This window comes from Ascaphus truei, chromosome 2 (assembly GCF_040206685.1).
Source record: "Ascaphus truei isolate aAscTru1 chromosome 2, aAscTru1.hap1, whole genome shotgun sequence".
Lineage (NCBI taxonomy): Eukaryota > Metazoa > Chordata > Amphibia > Anura > Ascaphidae > Ascaphus > Ascaphus truei.
The window spans coordinates 185,679,159-185,692,213 of NC_134484.1; the positions used below are offsets into that span (position 1 = coordinate 185,679,159).

The 13,055-nt window shown below is 45.1% G+C and overlaps 1 protein-coding gene across 3 annotated transcripts in view; it reads right to left on the reverse strand.

The window, feature by feature from the left end:
- PHACTR1 (phosphatase and actin regulator 1) overlaps positions 1 to 13,055 on the reverse strand; it is a 442,415-nt gene that overhangs the window by 329,409 nt on the left and 99,951 nt on the right. Inside the window, exon 1 of one of the 3 annotated variants that reach the window (XM_075585693.1) lies at positions 5,969 to 6,035. The exons of the other annotated variants lie outside the window; for them this stretch is intronic. The gene's annotated coding sequence lies outside the window, so the exon portion shown is untranslated. Of the gene's footprint in view, positions 1 to 5,968; positions 6,036 to 13,055 lie in introns of those variants that run through there. 3 annotated transcript variants of the gene reach the window in all.

A 13,055-nucleotide genomic window follows, 5' to 3' on the forward strand; every position in this document is an offset into this window, starting at 1 on the left:
TGGATAGAAACATATTTATAAAAGCACTTCTTGCTAAAATAGTATGATGTAATATATAATGCTTTGGGAACATGGCAAAATTATATATATATATGTGTGTGTGTGTGTGTGTGTGTGTGTGGCCCTGGTAAGAAATGGGGCTATAGTTCTATCATGGGTTTCCCCCACTTCAAGCACTGCCCTGAGTGGTGGAGGTAGGTCACCTGACCCTGTGTCAAAGCAAGAGACGCAGGGGCGGTGCCTGCTGAGATCATAAAAGAGCAGTGCATTTCCTATTGTGTGTGTGTTCTGTCAGTCTGACAGTAGTGATAGTGAGTTAGGAGGAGAGGAGTGATCAGCTCATGAGTAGAGCTGATCTAGCTACAGTTAGTGAGGTGGAACCAAATACCTCTCACCCTGCTTAGGAGGTGAGGGAAGAGCTAGCCCCACTCTGGATGCCGTTGGTCCAGAGTGGCGACAGGGACATCACAAGGGAGAACAGTTAGTGGACTGTGCATCAACTGTACCTGTCGGCTGCTGCTGCTGCCCAAGTGAATAAAGAGACTGCTGCTTTTAAAGATAATCCTTGTGTGAGACTGGAATCTCTCATCCCTGTGGGGAATCTATGTGGTAAGGATTCCACCCCACATTCCTGGGGCTTACTATAGATGGAGGCGCTGCACCATTGAACCAGAACGAAGGCATCCACCCCCGTAACCTGTTCCTGTTATCCCCCATGTCATCACGGGAGACTCAGGCCCTCCTGTTGCACCACACAGAGACACCTAGCCAGACCCCAGAACACCTTAGGGGACCCGATCTGCGATTAGGGGGGGAAGATGGGCTAGATTTGGAGATGCTGCTGAGATTGATGAGAGCAATAAGACAGGTTTTCAGCGAAGCAGAGCTGAAAGATGTATGTACACTTTCAGAGCAAGTGCTGCAGAAGGAAGGGCATTTTTGCAGACTAGGGGTAGTCAGGAGAGACAGTCCTCTCGCACAGTACTCCCTAGGTGCCCTAGGAGGGTGATGTAAATTTAGGTACACTTGGCTATAGCTATTCTAGTCGCCTTGAGGCAGATAGTGTAGGATTCCTGTGGGGGTAGTCTGTTAACTAGGTCAGGGACTTCAGCATAGGGTCTGCACTATGAGTGGCCAAAAGTAGATGCCCAGTACTTAGGAATGCCAAGTACACTAGCCAGTATCCAGAAAACACACCACAGAGTGCTTGTAATGAACCGTCAGCGAGTGCGGTGTACAAGGAGAGAGTTCTGCTTAGCCTGGGGTATGCCATGCGTTATATTCATTGGTTAGAGCACCATTAAGTGTAGTAAGTGTCTAGGAACGAGTTACACCATAGACACTGAGAGTAGCGCTATCGTGGGTTTAGAGGGCTCACTAAAGATGGCGGCGAGAGATACATGTGCTCTGCGGGGCATGGAGGAGGTTAAAATGGCGACAGCTGCGTCATTCACTGCAACGCGGGTTGCAGCCGATCCAAAATGGCGACTCCCGCCAAGCCTAGATCGCGCACGTGCTGCATGCAAGCAGGCTGTAAGAGAAATGTGGCGAGAGATGTGCGAGGGTTTGGCGCCAAACCCAGATCCCCAGCCAAAAGAAGGGAGCGGCGCGAAAGCCGAAGCCACACCCACCTGTGCAGTGACTGGCTGACGGACGAAGCCATATTACACAAAGAGAGAGAGTGCCCCTCCTCTTGTTTCCACCAGAGGGAGGGGGCACACCAAGAACCAATCCCCACAGTCCTCCCCAGCGGAAGGAGGGACAGGAAGTGAGGCTAAGGAACTTCACTTCTACTTGACTGGAGAAGGAGCTAAGTGTGAGACCAGTAAGCTGAGCGAATCAACCCCTGCGCAAAGATGGCTGACTTAAGCGTGACCACTTATCAGCTTCCAGGAGGCTTCCTGGTTGTGGAGGTTGATGGCCGAGAATATCTGCGGTGCCTGTGCGTCCAATGCAGGTCACCCGGACCGGCCCCAAGTACAACGGCACGGTGCCAACAGTGTGGCACGTTCTACCTCTGGCCTATCGAGCCATGCTCTACAATAAAGACCCGGCGAGATGCCTCTCCAGCGACGCTGATCGAGATAGAGGAGGCGGAGGCTAAGGCTGCCCTGGTCCCATAAGTCACCCCTGCGGTAGGGACCTAGGCCTAGCCACCAAGAGATGTCCTGACGGAGGCGAGCAAGACCGCAGTGGAGGTACCGGAGCGGGCCCGTTTCGTACCCATACCCACTGGCGGTGCCATAAGGACTCGAGGTGATTACCCAGCGGAGGAGCCGTTGCAGTCCTCGTCGGATGAGAGACACAGCCTGTCATCGGTGGGGATGCGCTGACCGGCGGACCACCCCAGCTGTAAAGAAGAAGTTCCACTAACCCCTGAGATGGAGCAGACGAGTCCGGAGACCCCCCGACGGCGAGCGCTGGTGCGGCCTGAACCGCGTAGAAGTCCCACGGCCGTGGCGACTCTCAGTGCGGCGGAGATGGGATCTGAGACGGCTCCGGAGGAAGACAGCGGAGCGGTAAGAGGACACCACCACCACCCCCTTATTCCCGACAGGTGAAGGAGGAACCTGTGGAGAGAGAAGGGCTTGAGGCATACCTGCCCGTCCGCGACCCTGATGGTCCACCACCGCCCCTTCTGGTCCTTGACGCACTTCCGGTGCGCGACCAAGGAGCGGATGGAGATTCCGTGACGACCAATGATGACGTCACTTCTGGTTCAGACTGGCGCAGAGGCCCAGAAGCTTTGATTGCTTCCATAAGGAGAGCTGGGCTGGAAGCCGAGTTCAAAGAGTTCAAAGCTCAAGTAACCAAGCGAGGAGCCCGAAGTGCTGCCGAAAGAGCCAGTAAGAAAATACCTACAGGTCGTGGCATCACCCGACTCAGAGACACTGTAATGGACTTTGCCGATCCCATGGTCACCGCCCCTAGCGCCACTGCCCCGTCCACTGCCCCGTCACGTGTCATTCACCGGGTCCTAGTGGGAGTAAGCTGGATAAGATGTCCATGTTTTCAACTGATTGGCGGGATTGGGTGATAAGGGTTCTGATGGGGAGATACCATTGTCAAGTGTTGTACATGTACCTAAACCCACTGTTTAATCCTGTTCCTAGAGGCAGGGCCCGAGGGTCCCAGTTTACTGCAAAAGCGGGTCCCGTAAGTCCCAAACCACCTAAGATGAATCCCACGATTTATAAGAATGTCCTTAGAGGTAGACGCAGAGGCTCGCATTCTACAGAGGCAGCGACATCCGGTGTATCTTCCAGAGCAGAGTCTGAGGAAGGTATGAGTGTGTCATCCTCATATGCGCACCGAGATAAATGGTGGGCACCGTTATTCACGGGGTATCATGAGGGGATGGACCGCACCAGATTTGTGTTAATAAAGAAAGATATTGTAGATCACTGGTAGGACGTAGGTACCTATTCTCCACAGGAGGTTGCCGACGAGTTAAATAACAGGTAGAGAGACATTTTGCAAAAGGTGATTACCCCCAAAGGCTCATCTATTGTGTACGATGATAGATCGTACCTGAGGAGCCAAAGTTCTGGGTACTGCCAGGAAAGGCTGGGAACCGGAATCTTACTAAATCAAGTAGGGCAGACAGAGCCATAGCGGCGAGATAACGGCAATCTCATGGATATGAGTTTCCATACGTGCCAGAGCCGATAATGCAGGAGATCGAGGACCAGAGAGACACCTGGCTCAGAGATGCAGTCCTTGAACACTTGAGGATAAAGTTTGGTAGCACTACCTACATAAGGGAGGATAAAATATGTTCTGTGATAAAGGCTTGGAGTACAGGCAGGAATATATTTATGCATAACATCCTGTACAGACCGGAGAATGGGCCTGTACAACCCTTCTTTGTTAAAATTGTGGATCACAACGGGCGGGAAGTGAAGAAGCCTGATCCCCGTCATTACTATTGAGTTAGGGCTCTCCATGTTGGGAGTTTCCCATTGTGTTATGTCGCCATCATGGGTGTTACAGTCTAGTGTACACAATATTGATTAACTATGTTTTGTATGTTCACAGATTGTTCACCTGTAGGATGGTCCAGCAAATTAGGTCCAAGTGGGGACCATTGGATTCCACCTGAGGGAGAGTGTATCCATGGTAAGAAATGGGGCTATAGTTCTATCCTCCTCCTGGTATAAACCCTGGTAAGGGCAGGTTGCCAGGAGTTATCATGGGTTTCCCCCACTTCAAGCACTGCCCTGAGTGGTGGAGGTAGGTCACCTGACCCTGTGTCAAAGCAAGAGACACAGGGGCGGTGCCTGCTGAGATCATAAAAGAGCAGTGCATTTTCTATTGTGTGTGTGTTCTGTCAGTCTGACAGTGAGTTAGGAGGAGAGGAGTGATCAGCTCATGAGTAGAGCTGATAAAGCTACAGTTAGTGAGGTGGAACCAAATACCTCTCACCCTGCTTAGGGAGTGAGGGAAGAGCTAGCCCCACTCTGGATGCCTTTGGTCCAGAGTGGCGGCTGGGACATCACAAGGGAGAACAGTTAGTGGACTGTGCATCAACTGTACCTGTCGGCTGCTGCTGCTGCCCAAGTGAATAAAGAGACTGCTGCTTTTAAAGATAATCCTTGTGTGAGACTGGAATCTCTTATCCCTGTGGGGAATCTCTGTGGTAAGGGTTCCACCCCGCATTCCTGGGGCTTACTATAGATGGAGGCGCTGCACCATTGAACCAGAACGAAGGCATCCACCCCAGTAACCTGTTCCTGTTATCCCCCATGTCATCGCGGGAAACTCGGGCCCTCCTGTTGCCAGCAGGTATGCACCACACAGAGACACCTAGCCAGACCCCAGAACACCTTAGGGGACCCAATCTGCGATTAAGGGGGGGAAGATGGGCTAGAGAGATACACACACACACACACGCACACACACACAGAAAGAAACCAATATGAAGCACACAGAGGGACCTACCAAAACTATTCAAATTACCACAAAAGGACAAAAAGGGGAAATGTGGGATATAGGACAAAAATACAAAGGACCTAGTACACAATGAAAATCAATATCACAATATAATGTCTGGCAGATTGCCAAGAACAGAAGAAATACTGCCTTAAAACCTAAATAGAGAGAAGGCAATACAGTATAACGACATGAATGGCTATACAAAGCTGCACACACACACAGAGCAATCACCCAAAAATAGAGAGACTGCACTCAGATGTTGGAAACTGGCAATACATGGAAAGCCAGTTAGAATATCTAAAATAATAGCTGTGGTGATAAAGAGTTGTGATATATATCGCTGTGAATCGGTCAATCCAGATAAGGAATAAAGTCCAAAGTAACGTTAATCCCACAATACATCACCAAAAATCTGTGAGTGCTAATGCACTGTCCTTATAGTGTGGTGAAAAAGGGGTCCCCCTGCAAAAACTATGGAGTGGGAGTTTGATGATGGGAGCAATGACTGGTGCATCTGATCCAGTCTCAACAAGTACTCTGAACTGCTGTCCTACTAATTTCTCCCTCCTGTAGTGCCTCCTAAACCTCCATTATATTATCACCACCTACTTATGGTTCCTCAGCTGAAGCTAGAGCAGAAAGAGCAGTAGTAGAGGTGGTGCTGGACATATTAGAGTCAGGTGGTGTAGTTGATACTAGCAATAGGAACACCAATTGAAAACCTGTTATGGGGTTCCCCAACAGGCTAGCACTGTGCCCTGGAGCTGTTGAAGCTGGAGCTGCCCAGCTGGAGCCGTTGAATTTTCTGCTCAAGCAGATGTGCTTGGGCAGAGGAAGCATCAACACTCACTAACAACACAGAGAGAGAATTATTTGAAGATGATAACATAGATTAAAGTGCTGCTGCCAAAAGTTGCCCTATCAAAATCTCAGTCTGCAACATAGAGGAAACCAGCTAATCCTTATACTGATCTACTTCCTAGAACACGCAGCTACTTTCAGAGAGTGAGATTGAAGAAGCTGGAATAATTACCTTTCAAAGCTCATCTCTGCTATAACCTGCTTCTCTTACAAAGTTTGAACAGTAGCAGCAGCAGCAGCAGCAGGCTCCCGGGGCATGCACACAGGGGTGCAGCCACAGCACTACTGCTACTGTTTCTGTTTCTGATACCAGCAAAGGAAAGTAATACGTTTACGGCTCCTGTGGCAGCGTTTTCTGCTACAGTATGTTGAATTTCTAGAGCTGGAAAAACCCCTCCTCAGTGTCAGAGGGGCAGAACAAAAAACATTTGCAAAAAATCAGATAAAATCAAAGCAAATCTCTGTCTCTCTTGCTTCCTGCCTGCCTACCTGTGCCTGCCTACCTGTGCCTGCCTATACTCAGTCAGCTAACTACCCTGCTCCCTCTATCAGATCTCCTTCTCCCAAACCACAATGACAGGCAGGCAGTTTTTTGAACTTTCAATCAAAGGTATGATTAGAGTTTTAAAGAAAATGTAAAAAGTTGTTGGGCTACTACGGTATTTCGCCACTTAAAAAAAAATATATATTTTTAAATAAATTCGATCCATATAGATAGTTTTTGGAACTCTTTAAAGAGTTTGAACGAAACAGGAGTGAACTGAATCTCGGCAAGTTAGCACGGCTGAAATAGTTACTGTACCATAAGCTATCATTATTTATGAAAACTCCAGAGACTATGGAACTGCACAGCTGTAACTGCATCTCCTCTACTCACTTTGAAAAAAATGTTTTTACCTCGAACACCTACTGTCTCAATATATTTGGTGAGACCCAAGTACAATGCTAGCAAGACATGTAGAAATATCTTTCTTCTTCAGAGACACGTAAAAAGCACAGATGTTCACTTTTAATTAACTGTAACTGTAAATAGAGTATAGCAAGCAAAGGGTTAATACAACTTTCCATTGGAAGGAAATAATGGATTACTTTATCAGACAATGTTAAGATATAGGTCTATATTTTATATATGAAAATATAGGTATATAAAATACTATACAAACTGCTTGTATACATATAATTGCTCTTCAACTCCAAAAACAAATACATTGCAGCCGCATACGCTTATAGTAAGCGCGACGGCGACAAAGCGACATTGCGTTGCGAATTTTGGAAGCTGGCAATATTTAATTTTTCAAGGACTGTCGCCTCATGTGACAGCACCTGAACAAATCAAATGCCAGTACGCCCGCAACGCCGCCGCAAAGCGAAATATAACTTTTGCTAGCGGCGATGGCGATGGGTGACATCACCCGTCCTGTCGCTGGTCGCGGGCACTATACGCACGGCCTCGGACATGGTGCCGCAGACCGTGCGGACGCTGAGCGAACCGACTGCCTTAAGGCAGTGTTCGCGTCCATGCGGCGTGCGGGAGCAAGCGGTCGCGCGTTGCATGAGAAATCAGTAAAATTGATTTCTCAGCGCGACATACAGCTCACGTGAGCGGGTCACGTGATGAGGGTGAACCAGGCACTAGGACCGGCCCCAGGAACGCCCCGTCCTCCATGGCCAGGGAACGCACCCACTTTCCCTTAGCACCCGCACAGGTGAGGTCCCATGTCCGAGGCCTTAATGAGAAGACATATGTTGTAGCAGATGCTGAGGAATGATATTGTTACGCTTGAAAGGACTGCAAAATACGCTATATCAGAAGGCACAGGTTATACCTGCACAGTGCAGTTACTAGCAGTTACCAGCACTTCATACACGAAGAATTGGAATACAAAAAGTAATGCCTACTGTGGGCCTCATGCAGAGAGCATAGAATTTTCAAATTGGCGAATTTCATAAAAAGTAGCTTTTTTGGAGAGTTTTATTCTCCATATGCAGAAAAGTGCGAATTCTGCTATGTTTAACATGGATGCGTGTGGCGAGTTTGAATGGAACAGATGCGCGCTTTAGAAATGTAAAAAAAAAAAAATCGCGGCTTTTCCCCCCCCCTTTGCTATAGGCGGCGAGCGCCATCTTATTGCCAATATTTCCTGGCGCGGCTAAAATGAGAAGAACGCGCCATTTCCCTGGCGCGAACAGCCGCTACATGCCGTTCGTACCTCTCTGCATTCGGAGAGTTTTAAAAATGGCGAGATCGAGGTTCTCGCCAGCCGCGAGGCGAGTTTTAGCAATAAAAAAAACAAAATGGCGTGTTTTTCGTAACTCGCCATTTGATGCCGGTTTCTGCGCGAAATTGTACAAAAAATGGCGAATTTTGAAATAACGATGCTCTCTGCATGAGGCCCTTAGCTTTAGTAAACTGCCATTACATCAGCAAACTTGTATATTTAATTGGTAGTGTTGTCCAAGGAGACCAGTGGTGGACAAACAGTTTGGAAATAGACAAATACATTCTTTGAAGGCAGGCTACACTCTTGAATTGTTCTCTTATTGCTTTTTTCTGTTTTAACCAAACCTATTGATCGTTTTTCATTTTATTTGGATTCAAAAGCTAATTGAACAATAAACTACAACAGGGAGTTTTTGTTGATGTCATTTATGGTACAGGAAGTTCAAAGCCCGAGACGTCAAAATCATTTCACAGAACTTTCAGCTCTTCATAGAGGGCAGAAAGATACAATGTTTCTAAATGATCTAGCAGAATTGATATAGGGTATACATCTTACACTTGTGATGCATGATTGCCAAAGACATTCTGTCTTAAATTATCATTTTATATTAAAACCCACACCATTTTAAACACCCCCCGCCTGCTGCAATCAAATGGTCCCTGTCACAGTCAGAGCCATAAATGACACCATAGGAGGTGATGGCGAGACAGCAGGGAGATGCAGGACACTGAACATGTATGTATGTATATCTTTATTTATATAGCGCTATTAATATACAGCGCTTCACAGTAGTAATACACGTGGCAATCATATAAATAACAAATACAAATAACAGATCATGGGAATAAATGATTCAGACATAAAAATTAACATTTAGGAAAAGGGAGTCCCTGCTCCGAAGAGCTTACAATCTAATTGGTAGGTAGGAAGAACATACAGAGAAAGTAGGAGGGAACATGGCAGAACACAGAGGGAACCAGGAATAATTTACTTGGGAACATTTAGCTGGATTATTGTAATGCTGTTTAGTGATTTCTTGCTATATTAATCACAGTTACTACCTGACATGAAAACATTCACATTACTGTTTTTTCTTAATTGGGATGTTAGCCTGCCTTTTAAAGATGACATTATATCCTACATGGATTATACACAATTTGTAAACATTCAAGATGCATCTATGCTTCCAAGTCTCTCCATGGTCTGCCATCATGCCTGTCCTCTGGGAACTTCAGCCAAGCCAGATTTTAGGAAATACTGTAACATGGAACAAATAAACATGAACATTTCACTTCACTTACATATAGTTATAAACAGAATATTGCTTGGTTGTCCCCAAAATTGCCAGATGGGAGAGCTCTGGGCTACCTCTATGAAAGAGGAATATGGTCACACATTAGTTTAAAAAGTTAGGTTTATATATGACTGTTTCCTTAGTGTTTAAATTAAAAGTTCTTCACTCAACGATTTTCTTTTTTAAATTAAACATTTTGGCTTGTGGCTTGTGTAAAGGTAATCAAATGCTGTATTTAATTCCCTCTGTTCAGGATAGATTAGCTACCATCCGGGTACTGTAGGTTTTTATCACGCTACAGATAACATTGCAGTTCTGAACTGAATAAACATTTTGCAACTCAGAGCTTCCTTGTACAGATGTAGCCAACATTACTGCAGCCAAACACACGATATGAGGTACAAAAAATAGCTAAATGTACCCTGCTTGCATTATGTACCTGTACTTGCAAGACCAGTGTTGGTCGCTCTGCGTCACATGATGTTCTTGTGCTAAACATCATGTTCAATGAAACGCATATGCGTTCCAGCGAGGTGCGTACATACTTTGCGCGCTGTCGGTACTGCATGTTTAAGTTTTTCACACCGTGGAACGCAAATATTCATTCCATGGCTTACTGCACAATTGTGAATGGATGCGTGTCAGCACATAATATTGAAAATTCCTTCTTGACTTGAAATCAGTATACATCATTCACCCTCTATTTTACCCTAAGAATTTTATTTTACAGCGTGGATGAGCTGGGTGAGATATGGTCTGGCTACTTGTCAGGGTCTCCTAGACCTCCTGCCTAGCCATAGTTCTTCTTTGTCCACTGGGTGTGCTGCTGCCTTCTGTTTTCTCTGTCTGTCTGTCCTCTTGTTGCTCCTCTCTCTGCTTATAGCTCTGCTTCCTGTTTGTTTCCTTGCCTTTGTTTCAAGTAAGACTCCTATGCACATGCCTCTGTCTCTGATCCTGATCTGTTCCTGTACCCGTCTGTATTTGATTCTGTTCTTAGTAAAGGCCCTTGCTGGTAATCTGGCTTGTCCCTGGTAGTTCCTTGCTCCCTGGTCTCAGTCCCTGCTCCCCGTCTCAGTCCCTGCTCCCGGACCTGTCCTGCCCCGCCTGTCCTGTTCCAGTTTCCTCGTTGCCGACCTCTGCTTGTTACCTGACTTCGCTACCTGCCGCCTGCCTCGGACCCCTGCTTGTTACCTGACCTTGCTATCTGCCGCCTGGCTCTGATCTCTGCTTGTGACCCCTACTATGCTCCTGCTGTTCCGGCCACCGAGATCCTACCCGCCACAGGAGTCTCCCGTGACACTACTGATTTATAGTATACACATACACGTGTATGTATATGTATATATATATTTTTTTTTCTTCCCTGGCAATTCAAGTTCTTGACCTCGCAGCTTACAATCCTTCCAGTGGTCAGAGCTAGGCTCGCAGGACCACTTCCCTGGACTAGGCCCCCCCAGCTTGAGGCCCCATGGCTAGTCTTAACCCACTTACCCCCTGAGGGGCAAGGTAGAAACATGCCTATTCCCTAAAGATACACACTTGGGATATTAAAAAAAAAAAAACATCTGAAAAATACATTTGCTGGTCTGGATTGCCCACGATGTTCCTGGGTTTGAAAATGGCATTTAATCTGGAAGAGAAATCGCGGGTTCAAAACGTCTCTCTGCTTCTAATAAACTCTGTTCTTACTCCGTTTCCAAAGACGGTTATTGTCCTTTCACCAATTTTAGGTAGAATATATTCTTAGAGAAAACCCCCATGGTGCATTGGGAAGTAGGTATACATACAGTATATACAAGGTCCGGATATTACAAAGTAACACCCGGGAAAGGATCCCTTATAAAGCACTCTTGGGGGGCACAGATGGGTAGGACAATGTATAATCCGAACAGATATCCCATTCATATGCAGAGAATGAAAAATACAATTTTAATCAAATAACTGTAAATACAGGGCATAAAATATACAGTAGGTATGGCTATATACACATTGTCTGGCTCCTCCTAAGCCAAACAACTAAATATTATACTTCCGAAGGGGTGAATGTCTTTACAGATGATCGTAATGGACATAGGATATACCTATTATTGATACAAATATATTCCCCTATCAACACGGGTATAACATAAGATACATATCACATGCTAGTAATAAAATACTATTCACTAAGGTGAATTATCCCTGCAAAGGTGTATCTAATAGTCAAATGCCCTTGTGAGGATTCAATAGGTGACTACAGACAAAAACAGAGTGTATAGCAAAAATGTATCTCAATTCAACCCCTTCACAAGGTAAACAGTTGCTAAGTTAGAAAAGTATCGAATAGTATAACCATCATACAGATCCAAGTGCAGCAATAGAAACCTCAGTGTGTGGTCCGAAACTCAGCTGCAGTGAAATTAGTAAAACACGGCAGTGTAATACACAGTATTGTAATACTTGAAGGGGTAATCCGCATCTAACGGACAAGAAAGGCAGGTATAGTACTTTATATTCAAAAGCTGCACACTGGTAAATTACAGCATAAACCGCAATAGCTAAAAGAATAAGCATGTAAAGAAATCAGCCGATATACAACCCGTTTCTTCCATGTTAATAAATGTGTACAGCCGTCCCCACCACCGACATCACCAGCATGACATCATCTAAAACCGCCGGCGATCGAGCATTTCACGTAGATGCTACGCTTCTTCAGGGTAGGAGGAGTGATGGTGCTTAGCTCCTCCAACCCATTTGTACCCTGAATAGGGGGTGTGAGACAGTGTCTCAGGTGTTCCAAGTCATCTCTATGGTGTCTAGCTTAATTAAGTATGCTATTTTAATTGGAACCAATCACACCAATGATTAATTCTATTGTTCATTCTATACTATGAATGGTTAATTTTGCTAGTAGGTGTATATGACATTCCGACTATTTGATTCTATAGGGGGAATATATTATCCAGCTTGGTTTGTATATCTCCAGCAATCAGAGGAATAATGCACATGGATGAAAACAAAATGAAGTTTTATTATGTAATCCACATCAAGGTTAAAACATTCAAATCAGTGGCTATACCAGACTACATTGGTAAGTATTATGGGTTATATTGTAAGATATTCAGATGGTGGAACATCAACTATCCGGAACGTAATAAAGTTTGTGGGATGCCGATGTCGCTGCAGATGGATTATAATGTATCACGTGCATGATGTACATATAATAAAACCATAGTCCAAAAAGTCTCTCACTCATTTGGGTGGTTTATGTTCATACAATATGGCTAATAAATAAATAATAAAGCGTGTAGGTGAACATACAATGTGAAGTGCTAAAGGAATATACAGTGTACTAAACAAGTGAGTGTATGTATAAAAATATATGTTTGTAAGTATATACAAATGAAGTGTAGGAGTGACAACCATTATGGAGACCTGCCTCAATGTCAAAACGAGTCATAAAAAAGTGTAAGACTCATTAATAAATACCTGGATCCCCCAAATATATATATGTGTTAGTTATTAACATAATATCTATAATGATAATAATGTGAAGAGTGTAATGTAAATCTGTATAATACTGAGATAGTGATCAACTCACGTGAATAGTGATACTTATAGTAACATACATAAAGGTAATATATACAAAATATAATGTGAAACGAAAAAAATGGTGTATATATAAAGCCTTCATTAAGGCCATCTGGGTGCAGTGTCTGTAACGTATATATCCATCTGCATTCTTTCTGCATTAATTTGCGATC